General features: G+C 35.0%; 1 long non-coding RNA gene and 1 other non-coding gene across 3 annotated transcripts in view; one reads left to right on the forward strand and one right to left on the reverse strand.

Moving 5' to 3' along the window:
* Positions 1-22,161, reverse strand: part of LOC106671422 — a 118,937-nt gene that overhangs the window by 21,393 nt on the left and 75,383 nt on the right. The window lies entirely within an intron of this gene.
* Trnay-aua lies at positions 344-417 on the forward strand. Its single transcript has one exon. It is a non-coding gene; the product is annotated as a tRNA-Tyr (tRNA).

The following is a 22,161-nucleotide window of genomic DNA, read 5'->3' on the forward strand; positions in this document are numbered from 1 at the left end:
ATTCAACATAAGTGAAACCGTTGGAAAACTGGATATTTCTAGTTTCAGAATGTGTGAAAAGGTGTAGCTTTTATTGTCATTATAAATGAGAAATATAATGTTGAAATATTAGAGACGTGTCCGAGCGTTCAAATTAAACTTGATTACAACTAAACCATGATGTTTAGTGGTATAATTGACCAAATTACTTTTTTCAAATAAATTTTATTTGAATTTATTCTTTTTATCTAATGTCTTGGTTGAGATGAGAAAAAGTTAGTGTCACGAGCGGGATTCGAAAAATGGCAAAAAGAGAGAAAATTCGAAAGGTGGAGATTGGGAGTTGGTGTCCGAGGGGATCAAAGTCACGATAGCTCAAGTGGTTAGAGCAGCGGCGTATAGAGCCGAAAATCGTTGGTTCGAATCCCGCTCGTGACACTAGCTTATTCATCTGGCCAATTATACCACTAAACATCATGGTTTAATTGTAACAAGGTTGAATTTGAACGCTCGGACACGTCTCTAATATTTCAACATTATATTTCTCATTTATAATGACAATAAAAGCTAACCTTTTTCACACATTTTTTTTATTTGTATGCTGAATATATTTTCTTTTTGGCAATATTTGATGTAGATTTTATGTCGTTACGATTGAGAAAAATATGGAAAAAAAAACTTAAAACGTTTTATATTATATTTCCGGTTCTAATTTATTCGCTGTGACAAAAATTTTGCGATTGCGTTTACTCTATAGGGTTGTAAGCTCCTGTAAAATTTCCTGTGAATCGGTGGAATCTTTTTAATGTTACAACCTCTTTTTGGGGTTACGTTATGCGACATCCGACCATGTGGAATCGAATGACTGGAGTTGAAAGTCGCCTTGAAGTATACATTTCCACTATTTCAACGGCCCGGAAGTCAAAATTTAAATCAGATGCACTACGATAAAAGAAATTTGATTTCCAGAGAGAAGATATAGGGGGGTTGCGTTGCCGGGTTGTCGGACGTAACGAGCGGCCATTTAGAAAAGGAAAGCCGGGGGGTGGTGGTCCGGAAACGAAGGGAGCTGAAGGTTAGGGCCTAGGGCATTAACCTATATTTAAATGTTTGAGGCCGCTTCCGTGTGTGTATGTGTGTAAGAGAGGGTCGCCGCCCCCTTTTTATGAATGGAGAAAAGTGGGGCGGCGCGCGCACCCTGCATGCCCCCGACCCACCTCAACAACCCCCTCGATATTTTTTTTTTCATCCCCAACCTTGTTTTGCTTTGCCCCTTCTGTTTTTCCGCTCATGCGTTGTCATATGAAAAGTGCCGATTCACAACAGCTGTTACTTTAGTTGAGCCCTGGTTGTCAAACGGCCGACTTTTCTCCCAAACCGTCCGGCACACTCGCCCATCCGACATGCGTTCATACGCAAGCTTTTATGTTTATTACTTGCTTTTAAACGTTTATGGCAACAAATAAACAGCCAATTATAAGAATCGGCCGTAAATGTTTATCTTCCGGTTCTTTGCGTACATAAATGACGGTTAGTTATCATGATGATACTCGTACATTTGGACCCTTCTCGATTGTTAACGACATTTCACGCAATTCTACCTCTAGACAAAAACAAGTTTAAATTTGAAGATGAAAATAGAAATTCTAAATGAAAAGTAAATAAATTATTTACTTCACCTATACTTCGCACTCTTCCACGATGAACGATTAATACTCAGGTCCCTTTCCTTCAACCCCGGAAAATCTTCAAAGAATCTATTTTACATTACAGCTAAGAAAATTAAGAATAATGCAAGCATTGCTCAGCCTTGGGAACCACCATGCACAATTCACCAGGACTGAATCGAACCAGACAGGCACTTTAAACTTAACAAACTCACGACACGAAAATCCGCGCCGTGTATTACGGGGGTTCGTCCACTTCATGGGCACACCCGCGGCACTGCACCGTGTACACGGCGGAACTCTACGCGATCTGGCACGCACTCGGGGTGATTCGAGACGATGAGGGCTCTGCCTTCCTTGTCTGTACGGACTCCCTGAGAGCAGTATCGGCAAACCAGGACAGATTCGCCACGGACCCTCTTGTCGTGCTCCTTTTAGAAAGATATGCTGAGCTGGAGCGCCTGTGAAAAACGGTAGTAGTTGTCTGGGTACCCGGACACGTCGGGCTGGAGGGCAACGAACGTGCAGACGAGGCAGCGAAAGCTGGGACGTCTCGCCCTCCAGACCAAGCTACCGCGATCCGGCCCGGTGACGCTGTGCGAGCAGTAAAGAACGCCGTGGGAAAGCGTTGGCAGCGTCAGTGGGCCGGGTCGTCCGAGAAGCTTCTGCGAGTTAATGGCACGACTGAACGATGGCCTCATGAGAATCTGAAACGAAATGAAAGGTGTTAACTCGGTTGAGGATTGGCCATACCCGTCTGACACTCGGACATCTGCTTCTGGGTCAAAACCCGCGCAGGTGTCCCGCTTGTAGAGAAAGGTTGCTCAGTGTGTCTCATCTTGTCGAGGAGTGCCATGCCTTGACCCCCTACAGGGAACGAGTAGGCATGAACCCGACATAAAAACGGCACTCGGGCGAGCAAGTGAAATGTTGGATCCCCTATTCCGCTTTTTAAGAGAAACGGGGGTGTTTCCTCACTTGTAAATAGTGTATAAAACGAGAATATCTGTAAATAAGCGTATCTGTGTTGTGTTTTATTGTGTCGTGTATTTATTTGTAAGTAATTTATTTATTTGTGTGTTGTAAGAGTTTTATTTGTCTTTTAGACTGTAGGGCAGATGGCGGAATATTGAGTACCCCATCGGCCATAACAGTGCAGTGACAGGGGGCTGAAATGACTTTATTGTTGAAAGCCCCCGGGAAAAAAAAAACCACGAAAATCCAACGTCTCCGAAAACCTATCTATGCGATAAAAATTCAAATAATTTTTAATTCGAAGTCCTAATCCAATTATCATCCCATTTTACTATCTAAGAAGGTTTTCCATGCGAGGTCAACTCGCAGATTGACGAATAATCTGGATCTTGGTTTGGTCTAGAATCTAGACTCTAGATGAAGAAGCAAATTCAGTTGTTACTGCCAACTGCCAAGCTTTCGACCTATTTTTTTACGAAGTTCGCGACAGCAGAGGTCCTCGGGGTGCCGGTGTTTTTGAAAAAAGCCCTTTGTAAGTTTGTCGGGTTCGAATGCAGGGCCGCTAGATTCGAACCCTGGACCTTTACCTTACAGTGATGAGCGCCGTGTCAACGCCTAAAACTGTTGCGGCCACCGACGTTACGACCTATTGCAGCCTATTGTATTTGAAGAGCAACTCAATCTCTACAATGCCAACGACTGTAACACTCAGTTGAAAGAAATTTAAAAACCATCTGTTAAAAACTTAATTATGTCAATTTGTAGATAAATGTAAGATTGTTTGCTCTGATCATGACCTTAAAATACGTCGAAAGCTTGGCAGTAGCAATTAAATTTGTTTCGTCATCTAAACCAAACAAAATCCAGATTATTGGTCTGAAACTGCGAGTTGACCTCACATGGAAAAACTACTTAGTTGGTAAAATGAGATGATAATTGGCTTAGGACTAAAAGAAGAACTAAAAAGGATGCGAATTTTTATGGAGTGAATATTTTTTCTAAGACGTTGGATTTTTGCGTCGTGAGTTTGTAAAGTCTACAGTGCCTGCCTCGGTCGATTCAGTCCCGGTGAATTGTGCACGGTGGATCCCAAGGCTGAGTAATGGCTTTTATTATTGCTAATCTTTTTGATCCAGACCATACGAAGATATAGATTATTTGTGAGTTAAAATTAGTCGGTACATCTAACAGTTTAAACTCGCAGATTACTCGGTCTTTATGACACACTGCCTTCCCCTCGTCCTTTACGATTTTATTAACCAAATATCTCATTGCGTTTTTCAATACGATTGTGTAGTTTTTAAGAATAAGAAGTTTAAAAGTTTAAAATAAAATAATTCTCTGGACTGGTATTACTTGAAAGATGTAAACTTGTGAAAACACAACAAAACATTTTCTTAATGTAAACCGTGGTGATTTAAATTTATGATCTTTAAAATATATAAGAAAGACGATACACATGTTATAAATACAAAGGTATTGAATAGCCTTTTCCGTCCAATTATCACTTTTTCGGACACTAGGAGAGGGTATGAAATATAAGTATGTAAATAGAATTTCTGTATTTTCACAATATATTTTAAAATACACTGATAGGCAAAAATTCCAACCAACTGATTTTTCCATTTTCTCGATAAAAGAAAATTCTGCCCTTAATTTTTCTCATTGTTTTTATCAATAAATATTTGTTTATTCTGTGTTTTTAATTGGGAAGATCAATTAGTGGTAAACACACTTATTCCTTATTCCAAAATAAGACAAAGGATTTTTCAATGTGTAATTTTTACGGAACTTAAAATGTATATTCAGTCTCATTTGAATTCTGAAGCAAAAAACTGTATACTTTTCATCTTCTTTTCTTAATTTTGATTTTTAAATTTACAAGTGACACTTAGTGCTGAGGATGTTGCGCGTGGTGTGGCACTTATTGATGATGGACCATCAGGTATGCGACTATTGTCATCGGAGTTCTCTACGAAACACTGCGAGACGCCGTTAGACGTTTACGAGAAACTTGGTTCTACCATAGAAGGCCCGGTTCTGGACGTCCTGGGGTAACAGAACTACAGGATGACCGTTTTTGACATTGAGAATTTTGCAAAACGGACACCTTACTGTTGTTCAAGCGATTCATCACCGCCAAGAAGTCCGAGGTGGCCAAATTTCTGAAGAATATTAAAGCCAGGAACACACTTACCCGATGCTACCCGACGCCTTGCCACGTTTTGGTGGGGTGTGCACATCTATCCGACGCAAGTATACGTCGCGTACAATCCACAGCGTTTATCACAATAATCACTATCACAATCGCAACGCATCGTTTGTTCTTAATGCATTATTTTCAGCAAAACCTTGTAATAAATTGTTAGTTAAATTTTATGAGCACAACCATCTAATAAATTGTTTGGTAAACTTAATTGTTTTAAATAAAGTTACTCCTAGCCATCGTAATTAAACAATGTTTAAAAAAACTTATGCATTTTCGATCTCGTTTAATTTGGTTTACATTAAAATAACATTAAAATTACATGTACTTAGTTTGAAATAAACTACAAAAAATATGAGTGTCCTGTTCTGACGCTACTCGACGAAAATTGTGTAATTTTATGAGCAAAACGATGAAATAAATTGTTGGTTAAATTTTATGAGCGAAACAGTGTAATAAAGTTTTAGTTAAATTCATTATATCAAAAAATGGTATTCCGGTGTTTTGATCAATTTTTACCAAACCATTAAAATAATTATTTTTTAAATAAAAACTAATGAAATTTTGATCTCGTTTAATTTGTTTTATAATTAACGTCAACAATACATGTAGTTTAAATAAAAATATGAGTGTCCGGTTCTTTTGTCGTCGACTGTACTCGATGCGACCCGACGAAAATCTGGACAGTGGGGATCGCAGAGCGTAGGGNAATAAATTGTTCCAATTTTAGTATATGTACCGCCGAAGCGAGTACAATAAATTGTTAGTTAAATTCATTATATCAAAAAATCGTATTCCGGTGTTTTGATTAATTTTCTACCAAACCATTAAAATTAATTTTTTAAATAAAAAGTAATTAATTTTTACTCACAGTTAATTTGGTTTATACTAAAATAAGTATGTTGTAATTAATGTAACGACAAAAATACACGTAGTTTGAATAAAAATATAAGTGTTCGGTTCTTTTGTCTTCGTCTGTACTTGATGCGACCCGACGAAAATCTGGACAGTGGGGATCGCAGAGCGTCGGGTAGGTTAGCGTGGCATAGCATCGGGTAGATGTGCACGGGGGTAATGCAACCTTATGGAAAATCGGAGTTTGGATTTGCGTCGGGTAGCATCGGGTAGCGTCTCATGGCGTAGCATCGGGTAAGTGTGTTTGTCACGTTTTGGTAGGGTGTGCACATCTATCCGACGCAAGCACACGTCGCATACAGTCCACAGCGTTTATCACAAATCAGTATCAAAATCGCAACGCATCTTTTGTTCTTAATGCACTATTTTGAGCAAAACATTGTAATAAATTGTTAGTTAAATTTTATGAGCACAACCATCTAATAAATTGTTTGTTAAACTTAATTGTTTTAAATAAAGTTACTCCTAGCCATCGTAATTAAACAATGTTTAAAAAAACTTATGCATTTTCGATCTCGTTTAATTTGGTTTACATTAAAATAACATTAAAATTACATGTACTTAGTTTGAAATAAACTACAAAAAATATGAGTGTCCTGTTCTGACGCTACTCGACGAAAATTGTGTAATTTTATGAGCAAAACGATGAAATAAATTGTTGGTTAAATTTTATGATCGAAACAGTGTAATAAAGTTTTAGTTAAATTCATTATATCAAAAAATGGTATTCTGGTGTTTTGATCAATTTTTACCAAACCATTAAAATTATTATTTTTTAAATAAAAACTAATGAAATTTTGATCTCGTTTAATTTGTTTTATAATTAACGTCAACAATACATGTAGTTTAAATAAAAATATGAGTGTCCGGTTCTTTTGTCGTCGACTGTACTCGATGCGACCCGACGAAAATCTGGACAGTGGGGATCGCAGAGCGTCGGGTAGGCTAGCGTGGCATAGCATCGGGTAGATGTGCACGGGGGTAATGCAACCTTATGGAAAATCGGAGTTTGGATTTGCGTCGGGTAGCATCGGGTAGATGTGCACGGGGGTAATGCAACCTTATAGAAAATCGGAGTTTGGATTTGCGTCGGGTAGCATCGGATAGCGTCGCATGGCGTAGCATCGGGTAAGTGTGTTTCTGGCTTAAATCAGTATGGACAGAAGATTTTCGCCCCAAAATAGGACCAGAATTGACCAGAACACGCCCGCATTTACTCGAGAACACAGCCATTGGTCTTTGAACGATTAGTGTGTACGATGGGGTGGTGTACGATTTACAGATGAATGTACATTTGCTCTACGATCTCCAGATGGGCGTGAAAGAGTGTGGAGAAGGCGAAATGAAAGGTATAAAGCCTGTAATGTTTCCCAGTGCCAACCTTTTCAACGTAGTACAGTGATGGTGTTGGCGGGAATGTCAGACACAGAGTTGGTTGTTGTTCGTGGAGGGTCTTTGACGGCCACTCGCTATGTGGATGAAATTTTGGAACATTATGCGTTGCATATCCTCGATGAAATCAGCGACAATCGTATTTTAATGCAGGATAATGCCCGTCCACTTTCGCTAGCATAGAACAAACGTACCTTCAACAGCATAACGTCAGGGTCTTAGCCTGGCCAGCCCGTTCTCCAGACTTGAACCTCATCGACCATTTATGGGATAACCTCAAAAGACGAATAAGAGCACATCCATCACTTCCTGATACACTCCACGGTCTTGAAAGACTCTTTGTGAAGAATGGGCTAACATCCAAGAAAGAGAAATTTCCTGACTGCTGGAAAGTATGCTTAGGCGTCTTCGAGATGTAATTAAGGCAAGAGGCGGAAATACGCGATATTGAAATGCTAATTAAAAATCTGTAACAAAATTAAAACAAATTTTATCTGCCTGTTTTTTTTCATTTTCCTTAGCAATTTACTTTTTTACTACTTTTTTAGACAAAATCTCAAATATTAAACGTTAAAAAACGTGAACCTTTGATTAGTATATAAAAATATATACAAATCAAGTTATTTTACAAGCGGGTGGAATTTTTCGCCTGTCAATGTACAAAGTCATTGGGCTTTTTTTACGATGGGGAACATAAGGGGGTTGAATAAAGATTTTAAAACCTATTTCTACCAACTGTGACCTATGTAGATCATTGAGGAAACCCCTTTAAATTTAGCCATACCTTAGAAAACCTCCGTGCCACTTGGTGTGAGAATTGTCTTACCTAAGTAGCTATACCGTAATGATTCACAAAGAATAAATGCCGATGTCTCCGATTCCCCCGAGACAGTCCGCATATTTCTGTCTCTGCTTTGCCCATCTTCTTTAGGTGGTAGTTAACGGAGCAGTGGCCCGTATAGAAGCCTATAATTTTTCTCAAATCCTCCTGCTGAGAAAGAGAATAGCCTCTTCGACTTCCTTTTCAAGAGATTCGAGATTGTTTGGTCAGTTTTTCTTTCTCGAGCAATTTTTCCAGTTCCAAATTCAGCACACACTCCGTTGCACCTAGATGTGGTTCAGGTCCCCATGGGAGAGATGGCTGCTTCTTTTAATATGATAATGTGATAATAATGATTTAGAACCATTAGGAAATATTGGCTCTCCCAGACAATTTGGAGTTGAAAGCATAAAGATAAAGCGTTTAGTGCTTTATGGCTGCCAGGCCGTCTTTGAGAATGCAAATCTCTACATCTTTCAGATTTTTCTTATTACCTCCTGCGTACAGAGTAGTATTGCATGGGCCTCAGTTTGGAAAATTGTTGGGCTTAATCCAATTGGCTTTGCTAGCGTATAGTTCGGCCCTTTTACCCTACAACTACTCTGTAATTGAGCTCTTAAAAGCATGTATAAAAATGTACTACAATAATATGATATATTATAATGAAAATATACTATAATATATATATTAGGTGGTAGTTAAAGGGGCCCGTATAGAAGCTTATAGTTTTTCTCAAATCCTCGTGCTGAGAGAGAGAAGAGTCTCTTCGACTTCCTTTTCAAGAGATTCGAGATTCGTCAAAATTTAATTTAAATTACAATTAAAATTAAATAGTATATAAAATTAAATATAAAAATAAAGAATTGTTCTTTTAATTAGAGAATTTTTAAAAATATATAAATTGGTTTCTTATCTAAGATACACATGAAAATTAATTACAGTTACAGTTAAAAGCTATGTAAAATTAAATTTAAACACAATAAAAATAGATATTTTATATGTAAAACAAAACAAATTAATACTACAATCATTTGTTTTTAATTTTCATTTCATATAACTTTAAAATTTATTTGTCATTATTTTTCTCGTGGTTTTTAAGAGACCAATTATTTTATAATATTTTTAAAAATCTGGAATTATATGAGAATAATTTGTTTTTATATTCAATTTTATATAACCTTTTATTGAAAAATCCAATTTTTTGCCTTTCTTTACTGGAAGTTTTGTAATTTTATATCTCTAATCTTATTTATTACAATCCTGCTTACTATTTAGTTATGCTAGGTAAAACAACTGACATGTAATAACCTTGAAATACACGCAAAAAAACTGAAAACCAAAATTTAAAAAAATTAATAGATTTAATTAAAAATCTAAGTTTAAATTAACAATAACTTTCCATCATTCTATCTCCCAATTTGTCCATTGCCTATAATATTCAAACTCCTAGAAAAACACCGCGTTTTCCCCGGTTTATATTAGCAGCGTAACCCTGACCACCAGTTTGGGTTCAGACGTTCACATTCCACTAGTCTGCAATGCCATAGCGTTGTAGATCTCATCTACCAGAAAGAAAAAGGAGCGAAACTGAGCATTCGGTTTGCAATCTGGGTTGCTCTGGAACTGTAAGAGTCTCCTGCAAGCGACAGATACTTTGAAGTCATCATTTGCTCCTACCTATCAGCAGCAGCCAGTTATTGCACGGTTCCCCATGGATGAATCTTAGAACCCAACCTCTGCCGAAGCACACAACAGACATTTTCTGAAACTATCCTCGGCTATGCGGATGATACTCTCATCTTCTATTCTCATAAAAATCCCATCATCTCAGACCAACCTGCAAACCCATGTCACATTAATTAAACATTGGTTCAAACGGAAATAAACGTACAACAATGCGAACGAACACAGGCGTCGGTGGCCGCAAGGTTTAGGCGTTGACATGGCACTCATCACTGTAAGGTAAAGGTTCCGGGTTCGAATCCAGTGGCCCTGCATTCGAACCGGACATACTTACAAATTAGCTTTTTTTTCAAAAAAAACCGCACGCTGAGGGTTGATATGACCTCTGCTGTTGCGAACCCTCGTAAGAAAAAAAATTCTAACATGTCACTTTCACCCGTTGACGAACCATTGCACGGTTCGTCCCGTGCATCAGTTAGCTGATCCCTTCCATCAGCTAAATAGTTCACTACCTTGTCCTATTGGAAACGTTCCAACCTCCAATATATCCAATCTTTACAATCCAAAATCGAAATCCATGCGATTTTTTAAATCTAATTTTACCATTCACAATGATCTTAATGTCGAGAAATTTTTTTCATACAAAGTTCCACTTCCACGCAGTTCCTGAGTGATACTCCATGCTAGTGTAGCACGGCTAATTTATTAGAATTTAAAGCTAAGAAGAGGTCGGTGTTATTTTTAATCGCTTTTATGGACTCTCTTAATATCGAAAAGTGAAATTACCTAAGTCTCGACCTAATAAATTTTTACAGTCTGTTAGACCTAAAGAATGATCTACCCTAAAATGAATTGTTCATTTAAAGTAGATGTGGAAATAAAATTAATGTAGTGAGAGTTTACATGTGATTTGGAACAAAATCATCGACGGGTTAATAAGGCGCTTTTATAGTCATTTCCATAATTAGTACATCATCAAAAGGACGGAGCAATGCTCGGCTAAACTTACTTGAAATTCTTGTAAATATATTCAAGTGCCATGTGAGTTCTATGCAGATGTTGAGGAATAAATTAGTCAAACTGCACCTCGAAACTACACGGCCTTTAAGACGTAAATCCCTACAATTTGTCCCTCTACTTTCCAGGGCCGACAGATCTTCCGTATGTTAACGGAAAATTGTTCGCCGTTGCCGTTCCGCCTCTCCATCGCCTGAGGGGTTGCTTAACTAAACTCTAACCGTGCAGAAGGCGGTACTAAACTTGACCACCCGACTGAGAATAATTCACACAAACCTTAGCCCCTAATGCAGATCATTTCTCTCTTGTACCACGTCGAAACGAATTACGCCCGTGTTCATTAATGAAACATTGTTATTTCTAAAAGTGAATGAGGACGTGAATTGCAAACATTAAAGATATGGAAAGGTCAAGTCTTATAAACCATCTTATGAGCAAAATTAACTCAAAAATAAAAAATTACTCCATTCTTTTAACAGATAAGTCTTTATTATTTTACATATACATTTACATTTTTAATTTTTGTTTGTCTACTTATTACTAAAGAAAGATTCAATGGCCTAAGCGGTCCGACGCCTTCATTAGATTTAATACATGGAGAAACAAAAATAAAGAACACTTATGTAAATAAAAATGTTCTTAAATACAATTAAAATATAAATTACGGATACAGTGAATAATAAATAATTTCTTTCAAAACATAGTTTCATTTTTTCATAATCTGTTTCTAAGTTCATAAATATTTTTACAATAGCAAATCAGCAACTTACCATTATTCTTACCAATCAATAAATTCAAGATAAAAACTTCTATATCTTATGTGCTTTAAACATCTTTAACCGTATATAGTTGTACTGGGTTGGTGCTAAATTAATGCAGATTTTGAAAATTCATTTTATTTTTCCACGAGCTTGTCATGTAAACGAAGCTAAATTCAGAAATCTAATTTATGGATTATAACAAATACTTTTATCTCTTGTCTTTTATAGAAAATATTTTAGTTTATATTGAATGTCATAAGAATGAGAACCTGCCAAATTAAATATGTCCAAACAAGATTTTCGTTAAATTTATTTGCACGAATTTAAACTTTGGCGAAGTGTGGTAATGTAATGTGGTAAAGTAGCATTAGCAAATGCCCGGTGCAGCGATGATTACAGAAATTTCGTCATGGAGATTTCGATCTTGAAGTTCGTGGTAGACTTTCCGTTGTGGACGACAACCAATTCAAAACGTTGATTGAAAAAAATTCACGTATGACAACACGGGAAATTCCTGAAGAGACTCCCACTCGACCATTGTTAAACCGGTAAAATAAAGAAGCTCGACAAGTAGGGTACGTCAAGAACTGATCGAAGCCCAAAGAAATCGACGCTTTGAAATTAGCACGTCTCATCTTTTACGCCGCCAAAATGATCCATTTCTCGATCGAATCGTCACGTAAGATGAGAAATGGATTATGTATGATAACGGGAGGCGTCCTTGGACAACCTCCAGTGGTTGGACAAGGATGAAGCGCCAAAAAATGGTTATGGTGACTTTTGCTGGGGTTGTTCACTATGATTGCCTGAATTATGGTGAAATTATCACAGCAGAGAAATATTGCCAAGAAATTGACAAAATGCACGGGAAAGTGAAACATCTTTGTCCTGCATCGTTAAGTCGTATGAGGCCGATTCTTCTTCACGATAACGCCCAGGTCACATGCCGCAATGCCAACCCTACGGAAATTTAAGGATTTTGGACCTTTCCGCACCCTCCGTATTCACCCGACTTCTCGCCTACAGACGTCCACGTTTTTAGGCATTTTGATCACTTCTTGAGAGAAAAATTTTTTAGAGAACGCTGTGATGCCGAAAACGCCTTTCTAAACTTTATTATGAATCGAAATAATGATTTGTATGTCAGTAGAATATTAGGGCTTATTATACGTTGGCAAATATGTATAGATTGGTAGGGAAAATATTTCGAATTGATTTTCTTTATTTTATTCAAATTAACAATAGTTTTGACTGCCTTTTCAAAACCTCCATTATGTTTACACCAGCCCAATATTTATAGCAGACAAGAAGAAAATGATATAAATCTTCTTTTTCTTGTGTGGTACAAACTGGTCAAATAAAATATACATTGTTTATTTAGAAATGGTGAGATGCGGTCTGGTGTGATGTAGGTTTCAGAAAAACATGTTCTTTATCGTGCCAACGTTTCGATCTTTATTGAGATCATCTTCTCACTGGCACTCTCGACACGACACGCAAGAATGGCACAATTACACAGAAGACAAACACTTTGAGTGAGTAGAAATACTTTGATTGAATATATAAAAAATATATTTTGCATCGTATAAATTCACTTTTTCACATCCAAAATGAAATTGTTAAATGTAAACAATTTTTGTAAATCCCAGGCCCTGAAGATGATCTCAATAAAGATCGAAACGTTGGAACGACAAAGAAAATGTTTTTCTGAAACCTACATCACACCAGACCGCATCTCACGATTTCTAAATAAATATCGATTAACGGTCACTAATCACCTCACAATATACATTGTGTTCACCGAAAGGTGTGTATCACAATTGTAGACTTTAACTCTTATATCAATCGTTGAGAGAACGTGGCAAATTGTGATACAAATGATTATTAGGTAAGTTACAATTTAATTCATTTCCTAACATGTACCTCTTAGAAATCTTGGTCTGAACCACATATTTGGCCCTGTAATAACCAAGTAACGCATTCCGTATTGCTTGCAGTTGTTTCTCAATAACTGTACATTATCAACATTTTAAGAATCTCCTAAATTAAACTGCATCCTGTAATTACTCATGTCCCAAAACCAAAACATATTTTATTATGATCTTCATAGCAAGCATTATGGCAGTCTAAAATTTTGCATGCTCAACACTTAAGTATACATTTATGATTCATATTCATGCTGTATGTTGGCCCTATTCCTGTTTCTTCGCGAAAAAATTCAGTGCGCGTGGTAATCTAAGTAACTTCTTAATAAAAAAGCTAAATAATTTTTGCATTTACTTTTGCCCCATATGATACCAAATTATTTACGATGAGCTCATTCCACATAGAATGTAACGCAGATTTTGCATTATTATGTTTTTCCTTATGATTTTCCACAAAAGGCCTAAGTAAAATACCTAAATATTTATAAGAATTAACTACTTTAATTGCTTCCCTGTAATAAAATCATTTTTGTTTTGACGTCCTTCCCACATTGCAAAATATCGTTATTTTTGACTTTAGAAGATTAACTTTTAAATGTGCACATATTCTTGCAAACTGTTAATCATTCGTTTACAAAGTGTGTGGCTATTATAAAAAAGTCCCATTGAAAATTTTAATTCATGAAAATTCAACAGTGAAAATGGTTGTCCAGTGGAAATGCCGGTAGTATTTAAAAACATAAAATTCTTGAAAAAATTTCATCCCCAATTTCGATTAAGTCGGTATATCATTGAACAGAGCTGCTCGACAAAAGTACTTCCTTAAATAAAAAATAATGTCTTGTTAGTGGCTTAATGTACAAAATAATCATTGAATATATATTTTTTTAATATTATCTTGTTTTGCGTGTAAGACTTGTATAGGTTGACCTTAAATAGAACGCGTTTAATTGAAAACCATTAAATGTTCCTTGGGGAGGCGACTCTGACCAAAAGGTATTGAGTTCTAACGTAGAGTGAATTGATGGTTCATTAAGAGAACACTGGCTGGGATTTGTTGCAGTTACATTAGAAACGGTGCCAAGAATCCTACAATGTAAAATTCATTCGTGGAAATATTGTTTTTCAGTTACTTGGTAGTACGTTCGTACGTTTTAACGAAAAATATGTGATATCCGACGATTTATCGCAAAAGAGAACATTCAAAAAGGGTATTTTAGTCTGGTTTTTATGATCTTTTTTTCTGCCTATCCATGCTGTTTTGCTTTTCAAATAAGTAAAGTAACCGAGAACCTTTAAAATACTTTTTTTAAATTGACAGGATTCGAACCCGGACTGCTACCTTGGTAATTACGGCATTTAATATTCGACCACTGTTTAAATTTGTAACCGGGTGACGAAGCAAAGAATAGATGAAAATATTCTTTTAGCAAGGAACTTAAGTCGATATTTGTTTTTAGCAAACCAAATTTTTTTCTCTAATTTTAAGCCATGCCTCCGATTTTTTTTTCAAAGTTAACAAAGATAACTTTGATAAAACTTCAAGTATTCTTACAAAACTATACCGCGTTTTAAAACCCTGTAATTTTCAAGTAATGACATTCATTTTTTCATTATAAATAAGTTAGAACAGGAGATTTGAATTAAACGTTTTAGGATTTTTGTTGAATTAATCCTTATTTTTTCATTTATAATGACATAAACCTAAACCTTTTTGACATAATCTAAAACGGGAATTATTCAGCTTTATAACGGTTTTAATAAAGCTGAATTTGGTTGTGACCCACAGAATTTATTAATTTTTAAGTACAACGCCTGACATCGGAGAAAAATAAAGCTACCCAATTCAGCCAAAAAATGTCTATTTTTAACAAAAATTCATAACTCCTCTGAATTTGATTAAATTCCAACGTCATTACAACCTTTAGGAAGATAAATATCTTTTCTTTCAGCCTATATCAAATAGGACTTTTGTCATAATTATGTATACGTAATTACGTACTGACTGAGAATCGTATCAGAGAAGGTTAAAAATATATTTTTAGCAAGAAATAAAGTTAATAACTTCTATACTTTACTACACGTCCAAAAGCCCCAAAAGTATATTTTTTATAATCTTCTTCAATTAAAATTCCATGAGCTGTGACGGGATTCAAACCAAGGACAGGAACCGTGCCAAGTACGAGCCGGACGACAACTCTGCCACTGCGTAATTCTACATAATTGACCAGAAGACGCAAAGTTCATTAAGAAAAAAAATGGCAAGAAATAGACTTGATATTCGTTTTAGGGACCGAAATTTTTGGAATAATCAATGGATAAAATTAAATCCGAATTTTACTCACATACTTCCGATTTTTTTTAAAGATCAGAAAAATGCTGAAAACTTTGAAAATACTCCATCGATCCACATGACTCTGCTGGGTCTTACAACTTTATAATCTAGACGCAATGGCTTCGACTTGGTATGTTAAATATATTAGAACTGGAAATAAAAAAATAAAACGTTCAAAGGTTTTTTTTTATTCCATCTTTATTTTTCTCAATTGTAATGACATAAATTCTACAACTTTTTGATATAATCTGAAACTACATATATACAGCTTTCCAACGGTGTTATGAATTTCTGTGTTTAATATATGGCATCATAGACGAAAACTAAGCACTCTATCCCAACAATGTATATTTTTGATAAACATTTATAAATATTCACATTAACGATTACTTATTTATTTAGAAATCGTGAGATGCGGTCTGGTGTGATGTAGGTTTCAGAAAAACATTTTCTTTATCGTGCCAACGTTTCGATCTTTATTGAGATCATCTTCAGGGCCTGGGATTAACAAACATTGTTTACATATAACAATTACATTTTGGATGTGGAAAAGTGAATTTATACAATGCAAAATATTTTCACCTCAAAGAAGCCGACGCCTTATTCAAAAATGTCTTTTCTATACCGACATCCTTCCCCACCCCTTCAAAATCCAACGTATATAAACACAAAATAGCAAAATCTCACTGGCACACTCGACACGACACGCAAGAATGACACAATTACACAGAAGACAAACACTTTGAATGAGTAGAAATACTTTGATTGAATATATAAAAAAATATATTTTGCATTGTATAAATTCACTTTTCCACATCCAAAATGTAATTGTTATATGTAAAGAATGTTTGTAAATCCCTGGCCCTGAAGATGATCTCAATAAAGATCGAAACGTTGGCACGATAAAGAAAATGTTTTTCTGAAACCTACATCACACCAGACCGCATCTTACGATTTCTAAATAAATATCGATTAACGGTCACTAATCACCACACATTAACGATTACATTGTTATTATTGAAAAATATTTTTTTAACAAAAACCGAAAGAGATATACGTTCTTGCACAACAAAAAAAGTGCCTCCGAGTACAATTTCATTCGGAAAATTAAAGAATTTTTAAAAAATATTCTTCACTTCCAAATGCCTCTGAATTTTTTTAGAATTCACAAAAATGCTGATATTTTCAAAAAGCTTGACTAATTCATAGAAACATCTGCAGAAAAAATAGAAATATCTGGTAACTATAAATAAATAAAAACCGCTAATATAAAAAAAATGTTTGAAGGGGTTTTGTTGATTTAATTTTTATTTTTCTCATTTTTAAAATTAAATAATTTAATTTTACGTCATCGTTCATTATAGTGTAATCATTTAACTAAAATGTTTACCTTGATACAATCTGAAAGAAAACATCCATCTTCCCAACGGTTTTAATTAAGTCTAAAAAACCTATTTTTATAGAAATTCATAACTTCTCAGGATTTTATTAAATTTAATTGTCATTACAACCGTTAGAAAGCGCAAACTCTCTTCTTTCATACTATGTCAACAAGGACACACTTGATACCATGACGTATATCAATATCTACGATACACACACTATCACTAGCTGCCAAATTCAATTTTTCGTAGTGACCAAACGACATCGCAAAGTAAGTTAAAAAACTTTTTTTTAGCAAAAAACAGTACCAACATCTTTCGTTTTTCCGAACAAAAAAAATCCTGAATACAAATTTTTTGAAAATCAAAAAAATTCATATATCTCTTCCCTAATTTTTGGCCATTCCATTTTTTTCAAAAATTACAAAATCCTAACAACTTCTGATAATCTGAACCAATCCATAGGAAAATCATAATTATAAAGGTTTTACAACCTTGTAAATTATACCTTGTAGGACAATCGAAATATAATAAAACTAGAACTAAAATAAAACGTTTTGTGACTTTTCGTTTATTTCATTCTATTTTTTTCTCAGTTTTATTGACACGAAATCTGAACCTTGTTAAAGGCTGAAAGACGAAATTGTCATATCGTTGAATTCGGGCTTAAATACAGAAGCCGAGCATCCAAAGTAAGAAATTACTCCAGGTTAAATCCAGCCTAACAATGTCAATTGTCATGCTTTAAAAATTTCCGTTTAAGACTTTTAGACGGTGGTAGAAAGAATCCAAGTTGTTTTTCCAAAAAGTTCAAATTTTATCTTTTAAAAAATTTCCCACGGAATTTTTGCTTACATGCATAAGATTTCTTTCGAAAATCATGACAATTATGATAACTTTGAAACAAATCTACTGATAGATCGTAAACTTTAAAGGAGGTTAGAACCTTATAAACCACAAGTAAAGCCAACCCCGGGCTTCGATATATAAATTAGATCCAGACATAAAATAAAACGTTTGGATAGTTTTTTTTTTTACTTTATCTTTATTTTCTCCTTTATTTTCTCACTCATACTGATGAAATCTCAATATTGTTGACACCTTCTAAAAGAACTCAAACTTAGCTTTCTAAGGTTGCTTTACCTTTGGAGGTGGATAAAAGCCAGAGGAGTTATGAATTTTTAAAATGGAACACCAGGCATCGTAGAAAAAAATTGCTCCCGGCGACATATCAAACCCGAAAAATTATAAATTGTGATTACTGTGAAAATTCGTTTTTGAGAGTGCTTAAAACAAATCTGAATTGTTTTTTTCCAAAAGAAAAACGATTTTTGCCATACTTAATTGAAAAATTGCAATTTTTCATATACTTAGTGTCATTTAGTGCAATACAACAATGACAAAAATCTGATCCTTTTTAATACAGGCTGAAAGAAGAAACATGTAGCTTTTCAATGAATGTAATACTGCGGACATTGGATAAAAGCCCGAGTATTAATAACTTTTTTAGATAGTCCCTGGACATGACATGAAAAAAATGTCACCCTGATAATTTAGTCCAAAAATGTCTAATTTTTGTTCGCTGTACAAATTCCTATTTAAGATAATTAAAGGGTAGATATTACTTACTTGAATTGTTTTTGATAATATTTTTGGCTCACTTCAAAATTTTGGGAAAAGAAAAAGACTCCAGCAATTATTGAAAGATATTTAAATCTGGCTGGATCTTTGGGTACAATTTTCAATGACAACCTTCAACCAAATTTTGGTTTGTATTATTTTTTCTTAGTGATTATTCGGGATTATATCTGCATGAAGTCAGTTCAAGCTTTCTGGAAGATAGAGATTTAATTTGTCCAAACCTACACTTAATTTTTACGGATGGATCAAAAATGGACAATGGGAGGGGTTGCGCCTGGTATGATCCGCAATCAAGCAAAAGCGGCATTGTACATGCTACCCAAAGAATATAGTGTACACTCGTCGGAATTAATGGGTATCTTAAAAGCCTTAAGCTTTATTACTGGAAGTAATATGCTATCCGGAGGAAGGTTAATTATCCTTTTAGATTCAAAAAGTGATACAGTTTGAAAAATTTTAATCCCAAAACTGATTGTAATTATCTATTGCCCCTTATCGTGGATATTTCGTTTAAGTTGAAAACCAGTAAAGGAATACACACTTTTTCTTGGGGGCAAAGGGACACTCAACTAACTATCATAATGATATTGTTGATAAAAGAGCAAAACTCAGGATACGGATTGAAACTCTTATCCCAACTTTGAATGCGAAAAACGCCATAAAATTTAAGTGAAAAGAAATATGGCAAAAATACAACAATGCACTGGTCACCGGTCGGTTGTACCACTCTGTTAACCCCCAGCTTGATAATACGCCCTGGTTTTTAAATTCAAAATATCATCGTAACAAGATTGAGATGCAACCACGGATTAAGTTGCTCTTTTCTATACATGATTAACCAGCGAAAAAGTGATATATTCAGTGCGTAAGACAACAGAGGATTTATAAAAAAAACATACTATAACTTAGTGGAATAAATTTAAATCCAAAAGAAGCAAATTTTTAAATAAAATATACATGATGAAACATATAGGAAAAACCAATAAATTACAAATATCTGTTGAGCATAAGAGACTTGGACTTTTTTAAAGTATTCTGCACTTTGTATATAGTTGTGATATAACAATTTAAAATTAAAATGTGATTATTTATTTTTCTGTCTGTGTACTGCGTCTCTATTATCTATTGAGCTATTTATTTGTCTATTTATTGTGTACGTGTATAATATAGTTCATCTCCTTTACGACTGTGAGATGTATTGTATTCGTATGTGTATGTTTATTGCAAAGTTATTATGTACATTTCGCTTTCCAAAAATTTCCTTGAGCTAATTGCTAACGTAAAGGCCAAATAAAAGAAATATAAAGAAATTAATTGTTTTTTAAGTATTTTTTCTTGGCCTACTTTACTGAAAGTTTTTTTTTCGATTTTTGTAGGTTCTTGTATATTAAATATAAGAACATATTATCCTCTATCATCCTCCCTAAAAAGATAAACTGATATATAATAAACCTCGAAACAATACAGCAAAAAAGTATAAAATTATTTTGAAAAAATTATTGAAATAACTTCCATATTTTTTCGGCTCCTACGGCCTATTGGCAAAACAGGGCCAGGTGTTAAAATTATCTACGTTTTACAATTGAAATTTGTACGACTGATATGCCGAAATACGCCTGACAAACCAGCGAAGATAGGCTGACCAAAACGACCAAGAAACCAACAGTTATTTTTTCCAAATACAATAAATTATAAACAGAAGAAAAACCGAAACTTTCGGAAAATCGCGTTTAAAAGTTAAGATTTTTCTTAAAATCGAGTATCAATGATATACCACGGATAAGCTTTTCCCTCGAGAATAGCAGAGAATTCTTGAAATAGCTTTTGTTATTTTGCCCTGTGCTTAAATCGATTGGAACAATTTTCGACTCAACCCTCTTTTTCACAACCACAGATTTGTACTATTATTTTTAATGAAATATATACTGACAGACCTGAACATTCGCGTAATTGAAGATTCAAACAATGAACAAGGAAAAATGAAGAATGGACAGATTATTGTAGCAATTGCAGGAAAATCCAATAGATTTGATAAATTTTATAACAACCTTGTTAGGTACTTTTACATTTAAAACAGCAAAATATATCTTTCATCTTTCGTACATAATTAATTAGGTTGTTAAACAATTCTGTACATAATAAATAAAATATAGATATATTTAATTGTAGCATATACGTGGGCTTTATGAACAAAAAATTCATTTTCATGATCTTATTTTTTAAGACTTTTTCCTTGGATTTGTGTTTTGTTTTTTGAATTGTTCCCACGGCTCCCTTTGTTTTAACACCGCCTTGAGTCCTCTTTGACTCTCATTGTCTCGGGGCAGAGCGGGGTGGTGGATCTTGCGCCCTAAGCCCTCTCACCGAAAATCAATACCAGGGGTAGCGTCTTATTTGTAAGAAATTTCTGATTTTCTTGTCATGGGGGATGAAAGGGGGTTGAGGGTGGGAAGGTGTCTCCATGGCTACGAGGCATGCGCCCTCTTCTCTGCCCTAACTTCTTAATGGCATTACCGACAACTTGAATTAGACCACCCCCGAAGCCCCTCCACGGCCGCCCACCACGTCTATCCCATGACAATGTTTTACTCGGGAAAATGAATTAATTTACAGCGATAAATTAGACCTAGGTGCGCCCCTTTGAGAATTAAGTATCCGGATGATTACCAAACAAGGAAATATCTTGGTTAGGGTCTTTCCTACTTCTTCATCCCTGAAATTATTACCGTGCCTGGTTGTGGCGTCCTTTCCTAACTCTCACCTTTACATAGTACCAAACAAAATTTTGTTTTTATATTTAAAACATAATGAATAGTTCTTCTATACAAATCAACATTTTACATCAATTTATCGAACAATTCATACTGAAGATAATCAAAACTACTACAAATATAAAGGGTTATTTTTATAGAGAATTTTATACTCAAGCAATGGCTAGAAAACCGGAGCAAAAATAAACCATACGCCGTTGAAGTATCGGAATAAGGACACAACTCCGTCATAAGGAGTATAGTGTTTTACTACATAAAAACTACATATACATATATATAGTAAAAACATATATGTATATGTTTTTCCGTAAAATAAATAAGTTCACTAGTTTGGTCGTCCGCTTGTCCAATTAATATCTTTCGATTAATTAAGGTTTTTAGTTGAGATAAAAAAGTCAGCTCACGAGCGGGATCAAGCGGACCACGAAACTAGTGAATTTAATAAGTTTAAATGAAGTATGCCTTCACTAAAGCCCTCCGTGGCCATTTCATTTGTCACCGAGAATCAAATAGATTACACGACATTTAAAAATGGCAAAACGGAGGGAAAATTCGAGAGGTGAGGTTGAGATGGGAAGTTAGTTTCCGAGCGGATCGAAGTAGCGATAGCTCAAGAGGTAGAGCAGCGGCGTATCGAGCCGAAGATCGTGGGTTCGAATCCCGCTCGTGACGCTGACTTTTTTTATCTCAAC

The sequence above is a fragment of the Cimex lectularius genome, unplaced genomic scaffold (genome assembly GCF_000648675.2).
Source record: "Cimex lectularius strain Harlan isolate CLEC.00 unplaced genomic scaffold, Clec_2.1 scaffold4, whole genome shotgun sequence".
NCBI lineage: Eukaryota > Metazoa > Arthropoda > Insecta > Hemiptera > Cimicidae > Cimex > Cimex lectularius.